Genomic DNA, 20,867 nt, shown 5'->3' with positions numbered 1-20,867 from the left:
ACTGAATTGAAAGGCTAATCAAAGACTCGTAGTTGGATGGATATCTGTGAGCTCAGTTGAACAATGCCAGGCTTGTTGATGATTTCTAGGGCCCATTGACCCTGAAGAGGGTCATTCTATTTGGAAAGATGTCAAATCTGAGCCTTATATTTATAAACTTACTGTTTAGGCATCACTAAAGTAGACAACCACACAATGGCCAACTCAATGATATTTCTTTGACAAAAGTTTCTTGTTAAATACATACATAGGGTACAAAGCCGTATTATGTTTCAGGCTTCTCTGCTACTTCAGATGATTCTTCTTGTGACTAAACTCTGTCTCCCAAAAAAGTCTGTATAAATCTTAGAGCCCAGTACTTTAGAACACAACCTTGTCTGGAACTAGGACCGTAGCAGAACTATTCATTAAATTAAGATGAGGTCACCTTGGAGTGAAATGGGGCTTCATTTAATAGAATTGATGATCTTACAAAAACAGTGCAGTTTGGATAGGGATACACAAAGACCAGAACACCATGAAAAGACAGACAAGAAGAAGTAAATGTCATGTGATAGTGGAAACAGTGATGCGCCTAAAAAGCATTGGATACCTGGGACCCCAGGAGCTGGAAGAGATCAGAAGACATCAACCCCTAAGGATTCTGAAGGGAACATGGTCCTGTCTGCGATCTTGATTGAAGACTTGTGGCCCACAGAATTGCAAGAGGACATATGTCTCTTTAAGCCACTGTTGATGTTTTTGTTGTTATTATGGCAACCCTAAGAAAATAAAGCATATAGAAGAAAAATAATTAAATGTAATGTTAGATAACAAGGCACAAGTAAGACTAGATTGAGTACCATTTCTGTTTTCCATCATCTGGCTTTATTTAGTTGGAGAAGGACTACTTTCCTAATTGTTCTCCCTGTTTCAAGGCTTTGAGGATGTTTTCAATTGCTACAAGCACTCAGCATTCCTTTTCTCATTCCTTCAAATGCCCACTTAAAAATGATCACCCATGTCTTCCACAGCAACAGGAAAAATATGTGCTGACATTCTCAAATTAGCACTCTCCTGCATTCTGAGTCCCTTGATATAATGCCTAAGGTTGTGAAGAGTCTTGAGAAGAATAAATACCTCTAGTTACTTTCATAATGACCCATTATCCAGTTTAGAAAAGAATTCTCTAAGCAAGTTCTCCTGGTTTAAATTCTTAAAGAAGGATTCAAATTGAAACAGTTAATTCTGCTATGTCATAAAATTGTTTGTGATTTATCATCTGGATCGTAATCTGTTGCAATATTTTATCCAATACAAGACCTTCTGTGTTAGTTAATGCTAAATAAATATGCATTGAGACATTCCAAATCCAAAGCAGTTTTATGGTAATGTACAGAAATGCTTAAAGGCTCAACTGGATAGCTGTTACTTGTGCAAGATGAACTCAGAGTTAAGAACATTCAAGTTGATAATGTAATTTAACTCCCCTGATTGGCACAGCACGAATGGTTTGTGCAGAGGACATAAAGTCATCTCTGGGTAGAGTTAAGTGTCTGAAACGTGAAATTTTATAAATTAATGCAATCACTTACCACTTTTGTTCCTTCCACAACATGGAAGTTCATGGCCTATGATTTTTTTTATTGACTTGTACTATTAGAAATTTAATATTCTCACATCAGCATAAAACAGTAAGCCATACAAAATGGCATTGCCCTTAAGCACAAACAATTAAGTAAATCAGTTTTCTGTTGCATGGGAAGGAAATTACATAGCAACCCTTGTCCTCTGATTTTGTATTCAGGGCAGCATACACAATAATACCTAGACTGTCTGCCTCTCTCTCTCTCTCTCTCTCTCTCTCTCTCTCTCTCTCTCTCTCTCTCTCACCCTCTCTCTCTCTATCTCTCTCTCTCTCTCTCATATATTCATAGATACATTCTTTGTTTTCAAAAACAGCAAAATGTGAGCAAAAAAGCAGGTGAGTGGAAGAGTTGCCTGAGGAAGGTTTATCATCTAAGAGTCATGTTGCCAATGGATGGGATAGTTACAGGAAAATTGACCCTTGTCTTTCAACCAAATGATTCAGCTATTTGCTTTTGGGACTACATTAGGTATTGGGAACTCAATATTTATTTTAAAAAAAGAAAGCCCAGATAATGTTCATAATGTCAACAGGCTCTGCCACTGTTACTATAGATTAGAATACTAAATCAAAGCATTGTAGAATACCAGTCACAGCTTTCTGCAATGTCAGAATAATGCATTCAGAAGAACTTATTAAGCCAAACATCAGAAGCAAAATTGCAGCAAAAGAAGAGGATGTATCCAAATATATGCTTCATTCTGTGCCAATAACACAAACAGAAGTTGCATCATCCAATCATCAGTAAGAGCTTAAGTCCAGTGTGCCGAGCAAATAAATCTTTACAAGCAATATGAGATATGAATTGATTTGTGTTCTGTTACACAGGAGGCCTGGGGTATTTCCATTTATTCTGTGACACTCATGAGTAAGTGGGTCACTTAGTTTCCTCTTCCTTTGTTCTGATATCTTCACATCAGATTTTAGTATTTGTTGTGTTCCCCCTTCCATGAGATCTTGAAGGCATTGGTTTCTCTATAACATTTGTTCTCTCTTTTTCTAGCTGTAGCAAGATAGCTTCCTATACCATTGTATACATACAAATAATGTATATGCCCATACATGGTCACTTACGCTTCATGTATGGAGAGTTAGAAGAGACACAGCCTAGCAATATGATGTGAGATAACATTCTATCAATCTCATTTTTAACTTCAGATTTCATACTATGCATGCACTCAGAAAAAAGTGAATGATTTTTTATACGAGTAATACCCATGTATTTCTTGCCTTACTTTTAAATAGATGTCAGCTTCCTCTAAGCAGAACAGACAGCCCAAAGGCCAAGAAGAGCAAGAGAATACTGTGGGCGGGTATCTGAAAAGTCCCTAGGGCCTACCGTTTAGGGACATTCAAGGATATTTTCGGTTTGCTTAAAAACTGAAATTTTGGAGTTGAGACGTTATATCAGGACATTCTACAAATACAACCTTTTAAAACTAGACACAGTAGATATTCACTATACATTCACTGTAAGATGCTCCAATATATAGAATGTGTGTGTGTGTGTGTGTGTGTGTGTGTGTGTGTGTGTGTGTGTGTGTGTGTCTGTATTTCAATAAACCCTTATGTGGCCCAGGTGCTTTAGAAATGAAGGATGTCTAGAACCAAACAGAACAGTTTCACAAACATTTTTGTGGAACTGGCTCTGTGATGAATTCGAATGTCTATGGATAAAAGTCCCTGGAAGCAGGAAGAAGGGGAGCAGTGACAGCCAATCTGCCATTCATTTAACTGGCTCACTCCACTGTGACTTATTCCCCACAGGCCACAATCTCACTGTGCTTGCAGCAGCTACCTGTGAGCTTAGCACTTGATGGATTCTCCTGCTCTCAGTAGTCGATAAGCTTGGGTTCCATCGTGGTCTTTTCTGTGTGGTAACATGACATGGTCGCTTGGCCTTAATTAACTTCATTGAATTGCTTGGATATGAAAACAGTGGTTATTTTCAGTGTAAAACTAGATATGTAAAAGATATGTGGATCTTCAATACCAAGGTAAACACATTTATTCCACGTATTATTCAATATGACGTTCCAGTATTTAAAACGTATGTGTTTAAACAGCATTTAAATTCTCATAAGTTTTATGTGTGATCCTATTTCAAAGTTTTAGCTTACTTGAAAGAATCATTAAACGAATGCACCCAGAAATGAGTAGAAATCCACCAGAGAAATGGTTCTAATTTCCAGGTGCATACTCCATGAGGCATAATACTGACCATAGTGTGCCTTGGGGTTAGAAACTTAGGACTTCCCAAACACTATGTGAAGTAAGCTATATGCATTTTGATGTTCAGTTATTTCTATAACTCAACCTTTATCTATTCACTTAAGAAGAGGTTCACCATCTGCTTAGAATGCCACTGGTAATTCAGCTTCTATCTCTTAAGTAAATCGCTTTCCAAGATGAACAGTCAATTCCATTTTCTGGTATAAGTAAACCCTTGTGGGATAAATTTAAATTCACAAGAAGATAAGAAAGGGAATCCAAGCAATGTGCAGTGCATTGTATTAAAACCCTTAAAACAGCCGTGTCCCAATAAAATAGCCATAACTCTAAAGTTGTGAAGGTCATTTTTATCAGACCCAAAACTCAGAGATCCTTGTAGAAGGGGGGTCAGAAAAGTTATAAGGCCAGAGGCAGTGAATGACTATAAAGAAAGGATGTCTTCTAGACACAGCAGGGCAGATTGACTTATGACCTTGAAGAGGTTGTGATGGCATGCACAAGACCTGTGCTGCCCCAAGCCAAACCAAATCCCAGTAAGGAGAGCCTGACAGCCGATCCCTCATCAAGGAGCTGTTGGCAAGTGGGAGCTGCCGGGAGGGGGAAAGTCAGTTTTCTATAAGAGTGGATCTTCTCGTTAAGTTGAGCGCGCTTCACTGTGTGGCTGTCCACCAAAGAATATATGGGCAGCATAAGGTAGACTTTATGGGTGGAAGAGGGAGAGAGAGAAAAAGAGAGAGGTAAAGAGAGAGACAGAGATGGGTGACTAGGAAATGGGGTGGTAGATCCAGAAGGAGTTAGGCAGAGGGCCTGAAAATGACAAAAACATGGCCAATGAAATTTCAAAGAACCAGTAAAAATCTATTTTTAAAAAAAATAAAATAATGTGAAGGAAAATGTGCAAATATTTAGTAGAAAATGACAGAAAGGGAGAATAACAAAAGGATAATTTCAAATAGGGAATAATTCATAGCAATTTTTTACAATGTTATTTCGAATTAATTAAAACATGGGAGAGAGAGAGAGGAAAGCTAATACAAATAAAAGAAATTATTAAGTCAACATATATTAAAATAGTAACAACAGTTGTTTTCATCTGAGTGGCTGAGTACCAAGCAGATGCCCGGAACTTGAGACTGTGTGTCTTAGCAGTTGGTGTATTCCCAAAGAGGCTTTGTCATGCCAGAGAGACCAAGAGTCCAACATTTGTTCATGTGATGGAGCTGGGTCACAGACTGGTAATGAAATCCTTGAAGGCTCACTGAGATCCTTTGGCATTGAGTCATCGGTGGACTCTGGAAACACTGGTTCTGATGTTAGAGAGATAATCAGGCACAGCCCAAACAGGGGAGATCAGCTTGGAAACAAGAGGGAAAGCCAAGTGTGCAAGAGAGGAGAAACGTACCTTCTGCCAGTCTGTCTTTAGCTGAGCTGCTACCAGAAGATGTTGGGATGTGTCTGTCCACATCAGTGAAGGGAATCCTGACGACTCTTCAGCTGAGGCTCCCTGCTCATGTGATTCGAATTTGAGGATGTTGACCATAAAGCCAAGCAATCCAGCAGGCTTATGCTAACTAAACTGACAGATGACCACCTGATGGGAAAAACTAGAGGGAGGGACACTAATAACCTGCAAACTGCTGCAAAAGTAGCAGTTGAGAACAAATAAGACTCCTTTACTCGAGGAAAGAGATAGTATATAATATCACAATGTTTGCCTATTACAGTGGTATAGTTTTATCTCGGGCAGTGTCATAACTTCAATAATTACATTTTTTTTGGAAAATAAAGAGTTCAGAAATGTGTTTTATCCTTGAAAAAATTTAAGAGCTTTATGTATGCTTATCATCCCCTATACCCCCAACATTATTAAATTCCAATTTTAAATATTCTGTTATTTTTTTAAAAGACATTGAGTCAGATTTATGTTGCCAGTATGCTTTGCTACATCACTATCCCTGAATATTTTATAGTGATTATTATTGGGTTTTAGAAAAATAATGTGACATCTCTGGGAAAAGATATATGTCAACAGAACTGTACCCAGGGTTGAGATGTAAAAGTCCTCCACAGCCACCATCACCTTCCACTTGATGCTGTAATAGACAGGGAGGAATGGCACCCAGACACTGAAGAATACCAGCATGCTGAAAGTCAGGACCTTGACTTCATTGATGGTGTCAGGTAATTTTCTGACAAGGAAAGCCACAGTGAAGCCCCCTAGGACCAGAGAGCTCAAGTGTCCCAGAACACAGTGATGATGTGGCCATGTTCTGTGTGTACACATATGTAAATAAAAGGAGCAGTTGTCTTCAACAATATTCCATAGAGAGTAAGTTGGATCAGCACACAGAAGAGAATGATGAACTTACGGGCTCCTGATATCAGCAATGACTTCATCTTCCTTCCTGGGCCAGTGAGGTGAAAAGCTGTAATCACAATAATGATTTTAGCCAACACAGTGGAAACAGACCAACCACATGTGGTCTGTTGCAGGATGCAGTTGACAGTATAGGAATGTCCGGTATGAACAAGGGGCAGGGAAAGTAAAATTTGAGGGAGATAAGCCATGTGCAGTTTGGTTATTCACCTTTACAATTGGAGTCTCAAATTAAAAAAAAAAAAAAAAAGTTCTCTTTGGAAATGTGCCTTTGCATGGTGAAATTATATAAGAAACCATAGTGCTCCAAATAACATACAACTAAAATATACAATGGCAAAAGCAAGTGTAGCTAAAGTTTTCCTGCCTGGCCCACAGTCTGGGCAAATCTCTCTCACCTGCCAGTCCCACAGCCTCTCAGACTCAACCAAGTAAGCACAGAGACTTATATTGGTTACAAACTGTATGGCCGTGGCAGGCTTTTTACTAACTGTTCTTATAGCTTAAATTAATCCATTTCCATAAATCTATACCTTGCCACATGGCTCGTGGCTTACCGGGATCTTCACATGCGGCTTGTCATGGTGGCAGCTGGCAGTGTCTCCCTCACCCAGCTTCCTGTTCTCTCAGTTCTCCTCTCTGTTAGTCCCGCCTATACTTCCTGCCTGGCCACTGGCCAATCAGTGATTTATTTATTGACCAATCAGCAGCACATTTGACATACAGACCATCCTACAGAAGTAATGAAGTAATGAAAAACAAAATCAGTGTGTAGTATCTCTGAGTCAGTCTTACTCTTTCAACTGCCAAAGATCAATTTGTCAAAAATATAAATAGACAATTTGATCCTGTGAATAACTGAAGTGATATGCTCGTAAAAATCACCTTCCATGTAGACAATATCATGTTCCTTTGCAATTTTTCAAATCTCTCTAAAGTTTGTCTCAGAAAAATAATGAAAACTAATATATGGAAATGGAAAAATATGGAAATCATGTGAAATTAGTGTAATCTCAAAGGTACTAAGTGATATCTGAAAAGAATTAATGTAATGAAGAACGAAAAACATTAGCATTAACCATGAGGAGGACAGTATAAGAGAGAAAAGAACAGTTGCTAAAAAGAATACTATGCTCAAGTCATCTCTGTAAAATTCAGTTAGATCTAAAACAGTAGAAATTATCTAAATTGACATTTAATTAACTTAAACTACTCTATATGACTAAGGTAAATTCATTGGCTTTTTTTCAATAAATGGATAGATATTTATGTTTTTATGTAAAGTATATGGCAACAAAAATTGTAAATATTCCCTATTTATTTTATGAAGGCTGATGCTTTGCATATGTACAAATGAGTTCTGTACGTTTTTGTGTATTCCTATTCCTATGTGTGTGGGTGCAAGTGTTATGGGTGATCACACACTCATATGTGTGCATGTGAGAGAAAGTTGGCAGGGGATATTGGGAGTTTTTCTTGATCATTCTACCACTTATTTATTGAGGCAGAGTCTGTCAGTCAAATCCAAAGCTAGCTAGTCTTGCAGACCAGCTTGCTCTGGGATTCTCCTGTCTCTGTCTTCCAAAGGTTTCAATTATATGTGGGGCAGTATATGCACCTGATATTTATATGGTTTCTGGAGAACCGAACTCCATGCTCAGGCTTGCATGGCAAGTGCTTTTTCTACTGAGACACACACACATACACACACACACACACACACACACACACACACACACACACACACATATATACACATGCATACATACATACATATACACACACTTCCAGATGACTTGTTTATTGTGAAGAACTATTTTCAGTCTGGCAATGAAAACTGACTATTAAGTTGAAAAAAAAAGTCAGTTTGAGGTATATGTCCACTAGGTAGGAATTTTGGGGTTTTTTTTTTTGTGAATATGAAGAAATAAAATTCATGTTTGTGTACATCAGATTTGTGTGCATATTCCCTGTTTTGAAACCTTTCACACACACACACACACACACACACACACACACACACACACACACACACACACACACTCAAGCTCTCTTTATCTGTCTCTCCTCCCACCTCTATCTCTCAGTCCCTGTGGCTGGATCCTGTCTGTTAGTATCGGTTTCATCACCTTCTCCTTCTTACAAAGACCTATCATTCTATCTTTTCTTCTATTAAAATGTGGGAACTTAGTTTTATTGACTTGCAAGATGCACTTACTTGTTCTGACTTTTCTTTATATACTTTTTGCTGATTCACAAGGAATACCTCACATGTATATCAGATTTCCATCAGCTTTGTATTTTATGTCATTCATAAAAAGACTTCTCATTTACATTTAATCAAGCACATCCAAATATTTCTTTACCAAGGTTTTTCATAACTTCTCTAGGGTTGAGTGGGCTCCAGAGAAAATATTTTAGGATCAACATTTAGAGAGTTACAAATGAAAATTATGAGGTGTTAGAAATTATATGCTTTGCAGAGAGATTTTGGGAGAAATCAGACACTTAAGGGGATTTTCTGAGGCATTTCACTCTGGATTTCATCATATTTCCCCATAGTAAAATAACATCACTGAACAGTTCTTAGGGCTTGACTGATGTGAATATTTGTTATTGATCTTAGGGCATACTGATAATTTTACTATTGGACCCACTCTCAGCTTCAGTAAATTGGAAAAAATATTCACTGTGGCAGAGATATTTTTGTATATTTTATGTATGATATACTAGCCTAATAAAACATGGATGCAGTAATGCACAAGTATTTTAAGTTTTATAAAATTTGAGTCAATAATAATTCATTTGCTAATGTTTACAGGTTTTTGATCCTCCTTTTTATAAAATTCAACACTAGGAATATGTGGCTTGCCAAATACAAAACTAAATGTCACCTTTGATATAGAAGCCAATGTTCCCTGCAAGAGCTACATGTAGTTTGCAATATTGTTTGGTTTCTTTGTTTTGGTTTTTGGTTTTTGGGTTTTTTTTTTTTTTTTTTTAGCACAGAAGGATCAGAAACGTTTATGAGAACATCCTACAGTAGGAGAGCAATGTCTAAAATAAGGATATCTGCTGTGGGATGTTCTGTATGGCAAATGTGTTGCTCTGATTGGTTGGTAAATAAAACACAGATTGGCCAGTAGTCAGGCAGGAGGAAGTATAGGTGGGACACGGAGGAGAATAAAGCTGGGAAGTGGAAGGCTGAGTCAGAGATACTGCCAGCCGCCGCGATGACAAACAGTATGTGAAGATGCCGGTAAGCCACGAGCCATGTGGCAAGGTATAGATTAATGGAAATGGATTAATTTAAGCTGTAAGAACAGTTAGCAAGAAGCCTGCCATGGCCATACAGTTTGTAAGCAATATAAGTCTCTGTGTTTACTTGGTTGGGTCTGAGCGGCTTTGGGACTGGCAGGTGAGAGAGATTTGTCCTGTGGGCCAGGCAGAAAAACTCTAGCTACAGATATCTCTAATAAATTCAATGGTGAAATAGATTATACCAAATCAGGAGAAAAATAGTCTGTGCTATTTATTGTTTCACGTGTTTGAGATTTTCTTATCAACTTCATTGACAAATAAACTTCAGTACTGTCAATAACTGCAATCAAACTGATACACTTTTCAAAATCTTCCTATTACTCCAGACTTTTATCTGTCCCTGATTATTTGCACAGTCTAGACATTTCATTTAAATTAAATCATATAATATATGGACTTTGCGACTGGTGGATTTTGTAATTTATAAGCTTTTTTTGATAGCAAATTTAGGGAAAATTTATAGCAAAATTTAAGGGAAAGTAGAGTCTCTGTGTGCTCCATATAAATACATGCAATCCCCTTCACCAGCATCTGTGGTGATATATTGTGTATACTAATAAAACTTATCTAGGGTCAGAGAACAAAGCAGCCACTAGATTAGACATATAGGCCAGACAGTGATGGCACACACCTTTAATCCTAGCATTCAGGAGGCAGAGGTCCATCCGGATCTCTGTGAGTTCAAGGCCACACTAGGAACAGAGTCAGCCTGTGGTGGCACACACACCTTTAATCCCAGCACTTGAGATCTCATGTCTTGCTTGGAAAAGTCACACGCCTCTAATCCCAGAAAGTGATGGCAGGAAGCAGAAAGGTATATAAGGCGTGAGGACAGGAACTAGAGGCTTTTTAGCAGCGGTTCAGCAGAGACACTTTTGGGTGAGGACTCAGAGCCTTTCAGTCTGAGGAAACAGGATTGGATGAGGAGTTGTCGAGGTGAGATTGGCTGTGGCTTGTTCTGTTTCTCTTATCTTTCAGCATTCAGCCCAATAGCTGGCTCTGGTTTTGTTTTGTTTTTTTTAATTAATAAGACCATTTAGCAATTCGTGTTACAAGCATCCCTCACCAGAATTATTGGTATAGTTGCAATAGTTGATGGGATATCATTGGTACATTATTATGACCCCAAGTTTATAATCTATACTTAAATTCACTCAACATTGTACACTCTAGTCCAACAAATGTGTAATGATGTGGTCGGTTATCATAGTTTCATTTTCTGTTGCTAGGATAAAATATACTGACAAAGGCAATGAAGGGGAGAAAGGGTTTATTTTAGCTCAAAATTCCAGGTTATTGTTCATCCCTTTAGAGAGATCACAGCATCAAGATCTCAACACAACTGGTCACATTATATCTGTAATTAGAACAGAAAGCAATGTGTGTGTGCATCCGTGTATTCAGCTCACTAGCCCCTTGCTCCTCACTCCCACCTAAGGAATAGTGCCACCCAGAATTGATGGGAGTTCTCATCTCAATTATGTGAAGATAATCCCTGCAGGCTTGCCCACAGGCCAACCTAATCTAGGCAGTCTTCATTGAGACTTTCTTTGTAAGTGATGCTAGATTGTATCAAGTTAACAATTAAAACTCACTTCCACATATGTGTATACCATAAGGAAAGGTCTGTGTTTTGCCTAATCTTCTTTCCTCTCTAACTTTTGATAACCATACATTTTTTTTCCATTCTCCAAGGTTTTGTCTCAACAAGAATGCCATGTATTTGTTATCGGTTGTATCTAGTCCTTTTTAAATTAGGTTTTCTCACTGACTAGTATCCATTTAAGGTAAATTTATGTTTTCTCATGACTTCATGGCTCATTTCTTCTTATCATCAATCTAATATGCCACTCTCCATGCATAACCAGCCAGTTATTCATTCCTCTACCAGAGGTTATCTTGATCACTTCATTATTTGGGCATTTATGAATAAAGTTAGTATAAACATCCACGAGCAGGTGTTTGTGTGGACATAAATTTTCAATTTATCTGGTTAAATACCAAGAAGTATATTGGCTGCATCTTATCACAAGACTGTACTTACATTTAAGAAACTTTCTTAATGCCCTCCAAGTGGCTATACCAAGATCAGTGACAAAAATTTGCTAATTTTTCTCTAGCTGTACTGATGCTTCGTAGTCTTAGTATTCTGAATAAGCATGTGCTGTTTTTCATCTGCTTTAATTCAAAATTTCCTAATAACAATCAATGTTGATCTGTTTGATATACTTACTTGTAACTTGTACATTTTCTTGTATGAGATGTTTATTCTATGTTCATTTATTGATTGAGTGGCTCTTTCCTTTTTGTGGAGTTTTGTGTGTTCTGCATAGAAGTCCATCCTCATTAGATCTGGCAGATGTTCTCCCCAGTCTGTGGTGTGACTTTGCATTCTCTCAGTATGTTTCAGATAAGGACTATTCACATTGATCATATCCATCTTGGCAGTCTTTTGTTTTATGAATAGTGCTTCTGCTGCTGTTCCCATAAAACCTTTGCCATACCCTGGGTCATCTAGATTTTATCCTATGTGATCTTCTGTGAGTTACGTATTTTTCTACTTAGAATTATGATCCATTTTGAATTGATTTTCCTGCAGAGCATAAGGCGCCTATGTCTGAATTCATTTCTTTTCATGTGAATACCCAGTTGTAGCCATATGATGAAAAGGCTACCTTTGGTCCATTGTACTTCATTGGGCCTTTTGTCAAATATTGGTTGACTGACTATATTTTCTGGCTATTTCTGTACTCTCTATTCTGCTCTGTTGATCTTTTTGTCTGTTCTTTCACCACTTACCACCACCCTCTCTTGATTTCTGTAGCTTTAGAATAAATCTTGAGGTTGGATGATGTCAGTGATCCAGTTTTTGTCCTCAAGAACTGAGCTGACTTTCAGAATCTTTTGCTTTCAAATGTAAACTTTAAAAACATGTTGTTGATGACCACAAAATGACATCTTAGGCTTTTGCCTGACAATGTGATCAACATGAAAACACATATGGAAGAAGGTGACATGTAAGCTATTTCCATCTGTTATGTTCTTTAACCTTTCATCAGATTTTGCAGTTATTCCTCATAGTACTTGTGGGTATGTTGTTAGATTTAAGCCTAAGTATTCCAGTGTTTGGGGTACAAACAGAGATAGTAAGATTTGTTATTTCAAATATCATTTGTACATTGCTGGTACATAAGAAAGAACCTCCTGTCCCACATCATTTATTAGTTCTGGGAGATTTTTGTTGATTCTTTCACATATACATATATGTTTGTGTGTGTGTGTGTGTGTGTGTGTGTGTGTGTGTGTGTGTGTGTGTGTGTGAAATATAGAAATTAACGTCTCATCTGTGACTTAAGGTTCTATTTCCTCCTTTCCTTTTGATTTATTTTTTTATCTTTTTTTTTGTTTTAGTTTAGCTTGATTTCTAGTAGCATATTGAAGTTCAATCATTGAAAGACAGATGCATTGTTGAAATCTGTTGCTAATATCTGTTTAGGATTTTGGTGTATTTGTGAAGTATGGCTAGTTTTCTTTTTTTTATTTTATTTTTTTATTTTTATTTTGCAATATAATTCAGTTCTACATATCAGCCACGGATTCCCTTGTTCTCCCCCCTCCCGCCCTCCTCACCTTCCCCCCAGCCCACCCCCCATTTCCACCTCCTCCAGGGCAAAACCTTCCCCGCACTGAGATCAACCTGGCAGACTCAGTCCAGGTAGGTCCAGTCCCGTCCTCCCAGGCCGAGCCAAGCGATCCTGCATAGGCCCCAGGTTTCAAACAGCCAACTCATGCAATGAGCACAGGACCCGGTCCCACTGCCTGGATGCCTCCCAAACAGATCAAGCCAATCAACTGTCTCACCCATTCAGAGGGCCTGATCCAGTTGGTAACCCCTCAGCCATTGGTTCACCTCCTTCTCCTCCACTGCTGGTGGGAATGCAAGCTTGTACAACCACTTTCGAAATCAATATGGCGCTTTCTTAGAAAATTGGCTAGTTTTCTTATAGTGGCTTTGCCTAGCTTGTGTAATTCTAACATCATAGTTAGGAAGTGTTTCCTCTGCTTCATCTTGTAGAAAATTTGTGGAGAATTGGTGTAATTTCTTGCTATGAAAGGATATACAGAATTCACCTTTGAACCTACATCATTCTGTTCTTTCTGTGTGGAGAGATTCAGATTTACTGATTCAATAATTTTATTTGATATAGGCTTATTTTGATTGCCTCTTTCCTCTTGTATAAGATTTGACAAGTTGTGTCTTTCAAAGCATTTGTCCTTTTCCCCTAGGCTATTGGATTTATGGGCAGAGAGTTGTTTAAAGTTTTCCTTCATTATCCTTTAACTCTCTGTGGATGCTTCCATGATGTCCTGTTTTCTATCTGGTAGTACCAGGGCATGTCTGTTTTCCTTTGTCATGTTAGCATGACTGGAGGCATATTGATAGTATGGACCTTTTCAAAGAACTGCCTTTTGGGTTTTGTTGATTTTTTCTATTGATCTCCCATTTTCAATTTCACTGGGTTTTGCTCTGATATTATTTCTTGTATTCCACTTGCTTTAGATTTATTTTGCTCTTCTGTCTCTCATTCTCTAAAGTAGAATCATAAATGATTGATTTTTATATCCTTGCTTTCAAATAAACACACTCATTGTTATAAATTTCCCTTAAGCACGGCTCTCCAGCCCAAAAATTTTGGTATCTTGTATTTTCATTTGCATTCACTTAAAATATTTTCATAATATTTGTTTATATTTCTTATTTGTATTATGTAGATATATATCATTTAATCACCAGCAGTTTGAGGAAATTTTTCCATCTTTCTGATTTTGATTTTTAGCTGAATTCTACTCTGATCCCAGGGCAAACACTGTGTGATTCCTATACATTTAATTTTTCTTATTTTCAGTTACCAGCTTTGAATATATATATATATATATACTTGTGGATGCCCACATACCATAGTGCACATGTGCAGATCAGAGGATACCTTTGTGTGTAGCTGAAGTTTTCCTGTTCCTGCCTGGTCAGGACAACTCTCTCTCACCTCTCAGTCCTGCAGTTGCTCGGACCCAAGCAAACACACAGAGGCTTATATTACTTATAAACTGTAGGGCCGTGGCAGGCTTCTCGCTATCTAGTTCTTCTATCTTAAATTAACCCATTTCTATAAATCTATACCTTGCCACGGGGCTCATGGCTTACTGGTATCCTTACACCTTGCTTCTCCTGGCAGCAGGGGCAGCTGGCAGTGTCTCCTGACTCAGCCCTCCTGTTTCTACATTTGTAGGATCATTTCTCTCCTTTCAACTTTATGTAAGTTCTGGGGATCAAATTTGGGTCACCAGACTTGAATGACAAGGAATTTTCCCTTCTGAGACACTTTGCCAGCCCCCTATACTTTAAAATTTATAAAGTATGTTTTATGGCCCAGAATGGGTTCTGTCTTGGTGAATTTTAATACTTGAGGTGAGAAGAATGCATTATCTGCTATTGTTAGATTAAGTGATGAATAGATGCCATAAAATCCACTGGGCTGCTGCTGCTGCTGCTGCTTAATTCAACTATGTCCTCTCTTAATTTTTACTTGCTAGCTATGCATTTATGATAGAGGAATATTAGAGCCTCCTAATATCGTGACTGAATTGCCTATTTTTACCTGACAGATCTGTCAGATTTTCATATACATTTAATATTCTTTTCTTAAACATATAGACATTAAGGATGATTGTATCTGCTTGGGAAGTTGACACCTCCTCAGTACTTAGTGGGCTTTTCTAGTCCTTGTAGACTTCCCTGCTAACTTCCCGATCACTCCACTACAGTGGGCCCCACATAGCATTCCCACTTCCCATTTGATCAAATATTGGGTATATCACTTAGCATCCCTGGAGCTTAAATATGTATTCAAGAATGTAATTAAGGTAAGTGTCTTATAGGCAATATAATATATAGCTAGGTCTCATCCTTTGTTTCCATTCTATGATTTTTTTGTCTTTTAGCTGATATTCTTAGAATATTAATATCCAAAGAGATCACTGGTAAAGCTGAATTAACATCTATATTTTATTTTGTTCCCATTTTCTCTTCCATCCTTTATCTACCTTTTGTGAAACATTTCCATGATTCCATTTTCATCCATTCTAAGATTATTGTTACCAACTGAATATTTGTAAACTTACTGAAATGTCTTTAATAAACTAACTGCCAAGTTGTTGGTATTAGGAAATTATCCTTGGGAGATGCTTATGTTGCAGAGGCAGAGAGCCCTTACAAGAGACTCTTCATCCTGATGTCTACATTGTGAGGATGCAGAAAAAAAGGGCACCGTCTTTGACCTAGAAATAAAGCCCTTGCCAGAAACCTTAACTTTGGACTTTTCAGCTTCCTGAGAAATGAATTTCCTTTTTCATTTTAAATTCTCCATTTACTTATTTTATTAGAAGTGTGTATGTGCATCTGGAGAAATGCATGTATTTTGCAGAACACATGTGTAAGTCTCAGGACAACTTGCTTACACTATGTGGGTTGCAGGAATCAAAATCAGGTCTTTAGGCTAGATATCAAGTACCTTGAGCCAATTAGCCAACTATCTGGCCCCAGATTTCTATTGCTTATAAAGTTCCCACCTCATACTATTCTGTCGTCACAGCTCAAAGACTAGAACCTGTGTCCCTTATACATTTTTTTCATATTCCTAAGTGGTTTTCCTACAGCTGTACTATATATTTATAACTAGTCCAAACCAGTTTCGTAGTGCTTCAAGACTACTTTATAGGTAGAGTTGATAATAAAGCAGTACTTTAGAACTCTTTGTAACACAAACCCTCGTAGTAGAATGAAGGGCCTTATCATAAAAAGCCCTGTATTTCTCCCTTTAGCCCCTTGTTTTTCTGTCATTCAGTTGACTTGCTCATGAATGTACAAGCATGCATCAGCACATATACAGTCACACACATAATTTTACACATGACCTAATACATTGTTTCTATTAATTTGAACAAACAATACTTTGTTAAGTCAATTACGAATAACAAGTTTTGTCTCATTTTTTCATTTCCTGTGTGTATGATATGTGTGCTTGTGTTTTTGTATGTTCATGTACATGGATGCACATGTGTGTACCTACTAGGGGTAGTTATCTAAAGGTCTGTAACCTTCCTCAATTGTTCTTCTACCTTATTCTTTGAGGTAGAGTTTCTCAGTGAAATCTAGGACTCTGATATGACTAATCTCGCTAGCTAGTTTTGTTCTGCAGCTCCTGTCTCCACTTCCCAAGGCTGCCACTATAGGAGGCTACTATGCCCAACCTACATTTATAGTATTTATTTATTTTATGTGTGTGTGTTGTCTACAGATATGTCTGTGTACCATGTGTATGCCTGGTGCCTGTAGTGGCCTTTGGAGAGCATCAAGTCCTCTGTAGCTGGAGTTACAGATGGTTGGAAACCACCATGGGGATGCTGGTGATTGAACCAGTCCTTGGAAGTACATTCAGTGTTCTTCACCACTGAGCCACCTCTCCCTCCCCCAATCTACATTCTTATGTGGGTTCCAGAAATCCAGCCCTCTTTCTTGTAAGGTCAACTTCTGTAACTCCTGAACCATCTCCTCAGTCCTAAGAAAACCAACTTCATTTTACCTTTACGCCCACACCATTGCTGCTCTTCTTTTTTATGTAGGTTTAGGTTTCTGCTCCGTACATATTTTTCTACTCTCTTAAAGTGTTTAGCTTTCACTACATTTAGTATGTCCTGAGGAATTTTATTTCCTTTTCCCTTTGCAAGAAGCTTTCCATGGGGTCAGTTGTTAAGAAGGATGGATGCTGCTGCTGCTGCTGCTGCTGTTGCTGCTGCTGCTGCTCTTACTTTTGTGACAGTGGTGGTTTTTCCTAGGTCCTTGAATACCTAGTGAGTGCTTGCCTGTTCTAGTTTCTAAGAAGCATATATAATTCTTACTCACTTCTCTATGGGGAAGGAGCATAGCCCTCTACTCCCTAGCTTCCTGCAAGAGTATTTTTGTCAGTATTCTGAGGATTAATATACTATGTGTAGGTGAGTTTTCATTCAAGTTTTAATTTGTCTTTGGTATGTACCCTGCAAGGTGTCCTTCTTGAGTCCTGCACTGAATGGTCCCACATGCATGAGGGAGAATTTAGAGTCACTACTGTTTCAATGCTTCTTCTTCTTCTCCTGTCTCCTCTTTCTGCCACTTCTATTCAGTGTATGAGACACTTTTTATATGTATGTCATAGTTCTTGAAAAATCGTTTTTGTTTTCTTCTAGTCCATTTAAATTGTATATGTGTGAGTGTGTGTGTGTGTGTGTGTGTGTGTGTGTGTGTGTGTGTGTATGTGTGTGTACATGTACATGTCTACCTATGGATGCATGTACCCAAATTAAGCAGGTAGAAACTAGAGGGTGATAAAGTGTGTTTTCTCTGTTCCTCTCTGCCTTTTTCTCTTGAAGCTAAAACTGAACCTAGAGCCTGCAATTTTTGTCTAGGCTGAACAGCCAGCAATCCTCAGGGATCTTCCTGTCTTTACCTCCCCACATCCCACAGAATTAGGGTTATAGACACAAGCAGCCAAGCAAAGCTGTTTTCCTTTGGTACTGGGAATTCCAATGCAGGTCTTCATGCATGCGCAGCAAGCAATCTTACTGAGCTGTCTCCATAGCACTTTTGATTCCATTTTTTAAATTCTTTTGTTATGACCTTAAGCGTATAAATTCCCTCTTGAGCATCATCATTCTCTAATGAGCCCATGAAAAGTCATTCTTCATTTCTGCTACAGCGTTTGAGCCCTGTAACACTTCTGCCTAATTCTCATTCATGTGTTCATGTGTGTTTATTTTCATCATTGAAATCTTCAGCATATTAATCTTATTTTCATATTGCTAGTGTGATCATTCCAGTGCTCCTTTATATGCAATTCTTCAGTCTCTTCAGACCGTGATTTTACCTTGTGGTATGCCACAATGCTGATTGTTTAAAGATGAAAGTGTTGTATTGACAAAAGAGACAGTAATAAGCCTCTACTAATGTAGCTGTAAGTTTTAGGGGCAGGTGATATGTTCTATAGTGTTCTATAGTTCTATGAAAGAAGGCCTCACTCTTGCTCATGGGCTTCACTTCCTGTTTCTCAACATTTTCTTCATGTTACATGGGTCTGGATGTCTGGAGAGGAGCACCGGTTGAGTGGGTTCTTATAAACCCCAAGACATCAGTCTGATGAAGCAGCAACTCCTGAAAGCTGACACTGTTAGGGGCAGGACTGTAGCTTGAGTTTTCCTGCCTGGCCCACAGTCAGGACAAATCTCTGACACCCGCCAGTCCCACAGCCATTCAGACCCAACCAAATAAACACAGAGACTTATATTGGTTACAAACTGTATGGCCGTGGCAGGCTTCTTGCTAACTGTTCTTACAGCTTAAATTAATCCATTTCTATTAATCTATACCTTGCCACGTGGCTTGTGGCTTACCGGTACTTTACATCTTCCTTGTCCTGATGGCGGCTGGCAGTGTCTCTCTGACTCAGCTTCCTGTTCTCTCAATTCTCGTCTCTGTTAGTCCCGCCTATACTTCCTGCCTGGCCACTGCCAATCAGTGATTTATTCATTGACCAATCAGCAACACATTTGACATACAGACCATCCCACAGCACAGGACAGAACTCTGATATCATCCCCTGTCCCTAGCCAGAAATTGGGATATTTTTCTTTCAATAATAACTGTTCAGACTCCTGGAAGTCAAACTAAGTTTGCTGAAGGCCACCTTTAACTGGTCTCCTAAAATGTCCCACATTCACCTGAGTTAGCTCTAAGCACGCAGCAATATGTCAGTTACAGATCAGAGTTCTTCTGTATGATATTGGTTTCCTTGGAGATTTCAGCTTGTGGGTTTCTGCTCTGGCAGTGATGAACCTCTAGATCAGTGTTATCAGTTTGCACTGTGACCTCATTTTCCTGATGCAGCTAAGAAAAGTTGTTATTTTTTTGTTTAAGTTTCTTCAGCTTTTTTACTTGTTAAGATAAAGTGGCAACTTCTATGCTCCTTAAGTGGAAGAAGCAGAAATCAGAGGTCTGAGTAACTGGCTTGCCTTTTATTGCACATAACACTTTCTTACGTGAGTTGTATTGTTCACATAGCATTAGGGCTTGTGCTCCAGTTTCAGAAAGAAAATCACTTTGCCTTGTAATATTTAATGATACCATTTAACTGATCTGAACACAACTAAGAAAGGAAGAATAATGAGGAAACGGGATGTGATGGGAAACATTGTCAACCTGACAGAATCAAGAATTACTTAGGAGACAAGTTTCTATGGGATTATCTAGGTAGGCATAGTTCAGGTGAGAAGACCCACCTTCACTGTGGACAGCATCACATGGCTAGAGTGTTAGAATGAGGGAAAAGGAGAAAGCAAGCTGAGCACCAGTATTCATCACTCTCTGCTTCCTGACTGTGGAGGCAATGTGATCACTCAAGCTCTCCCTGCCATGCCTTTCCCCATCAATACAGACTATACCATCAAACAGCAAACCAAAAGAAGCCCTTTTCCCCCTTAAGTTGCTTTAGTTGGGGCATTTTATCACAGTAACAGGAAAACTAACTAACGATAGGTCATTTGGGATGACATGAGCATTTGGACTAGATATAGAAGTCCTAGGTGGTTGGTTTTATAAGTTATTAATGTGGAAAGCAGTCTGGTTTTATAATCCTTTCTTTTGGATCATTTTTAAGTCAGAGTCTATTGATAGTCATGTTAATATCAAGCCTATTCTTCCTTTTCTTTTTGAATATGCCTCTAAGATCACAAATCTGTAGTTCTGAAGTAGCAGGATGACTGTGGAAATACAATAACCTGAGATTGTACTGAAAATAGTATGATCTCTCTAGGAGGACCTCTCTGAAAATGGGGTATTGTCATCTTCTCTTTGAGCACGTAGGAGTCATTTCTCTGGACCACACACAAAATACTGGCATAAAAGGAAGGGTGTCTAGTCCAGGATTTTGGCTAATTTTTAAAAAAAACTTATTTTAGTTACTTGGCATACTCAACTCAGAAGAGTCTGGCAGGATGAATATTGATGAATAAATACCATCCATCCACAATTCTTCCTCCCTTGCAGCTCTTCTTGAAAGAATCCAAAGACTTGGCTGAGAATATATAAATCATTTTTAAAGTGATTGCATGTCTGCTCCCCCAAACACTAGCAACATGGCCTACACTGGCCAGCTAAATTGATGTGGCAAGTGTATTTTCCAGAAATGGCAGCAACAATTTCCTTATTCAATTTGTTCTTTG

General features: G+C 38.4%; 1 protein-coding gene across 2 annotated transcripts in view; it reads left to right on the top strand.

Annotated features, from left to right (window-relative positions):
• Positions 1 to 20,867, top strand: part of Cntn3 (contactin 3) — a 395,670-nt gene that overhangs the window by 322,946 nt on the left and 51,857 nt on the right. The gene's annotated exons all lie outside the window — the stretch shown is intronic.

This window comes from Peromyscus californicus, unplaced genomic scaffold (genome assembly GCF_007827085.1).
Source record: "Peromyscus californicus insignis strain IS unplaced genomic scaffold, ASM782708v3 Scaffold_6__1_contigs__length_162567912, whole genome shotgun sequence".
Lineage (NCBI taxonomy): Eukaryota > Metazoa > Chordata > Mammalia > Rodentia > Cricetidae > Peromyscus > Peromyscus californicus.
Note: the sequence above shows the minus strand (reverse complement) of the source record. Positions and strands in the feature narration are given on the sequence as shown.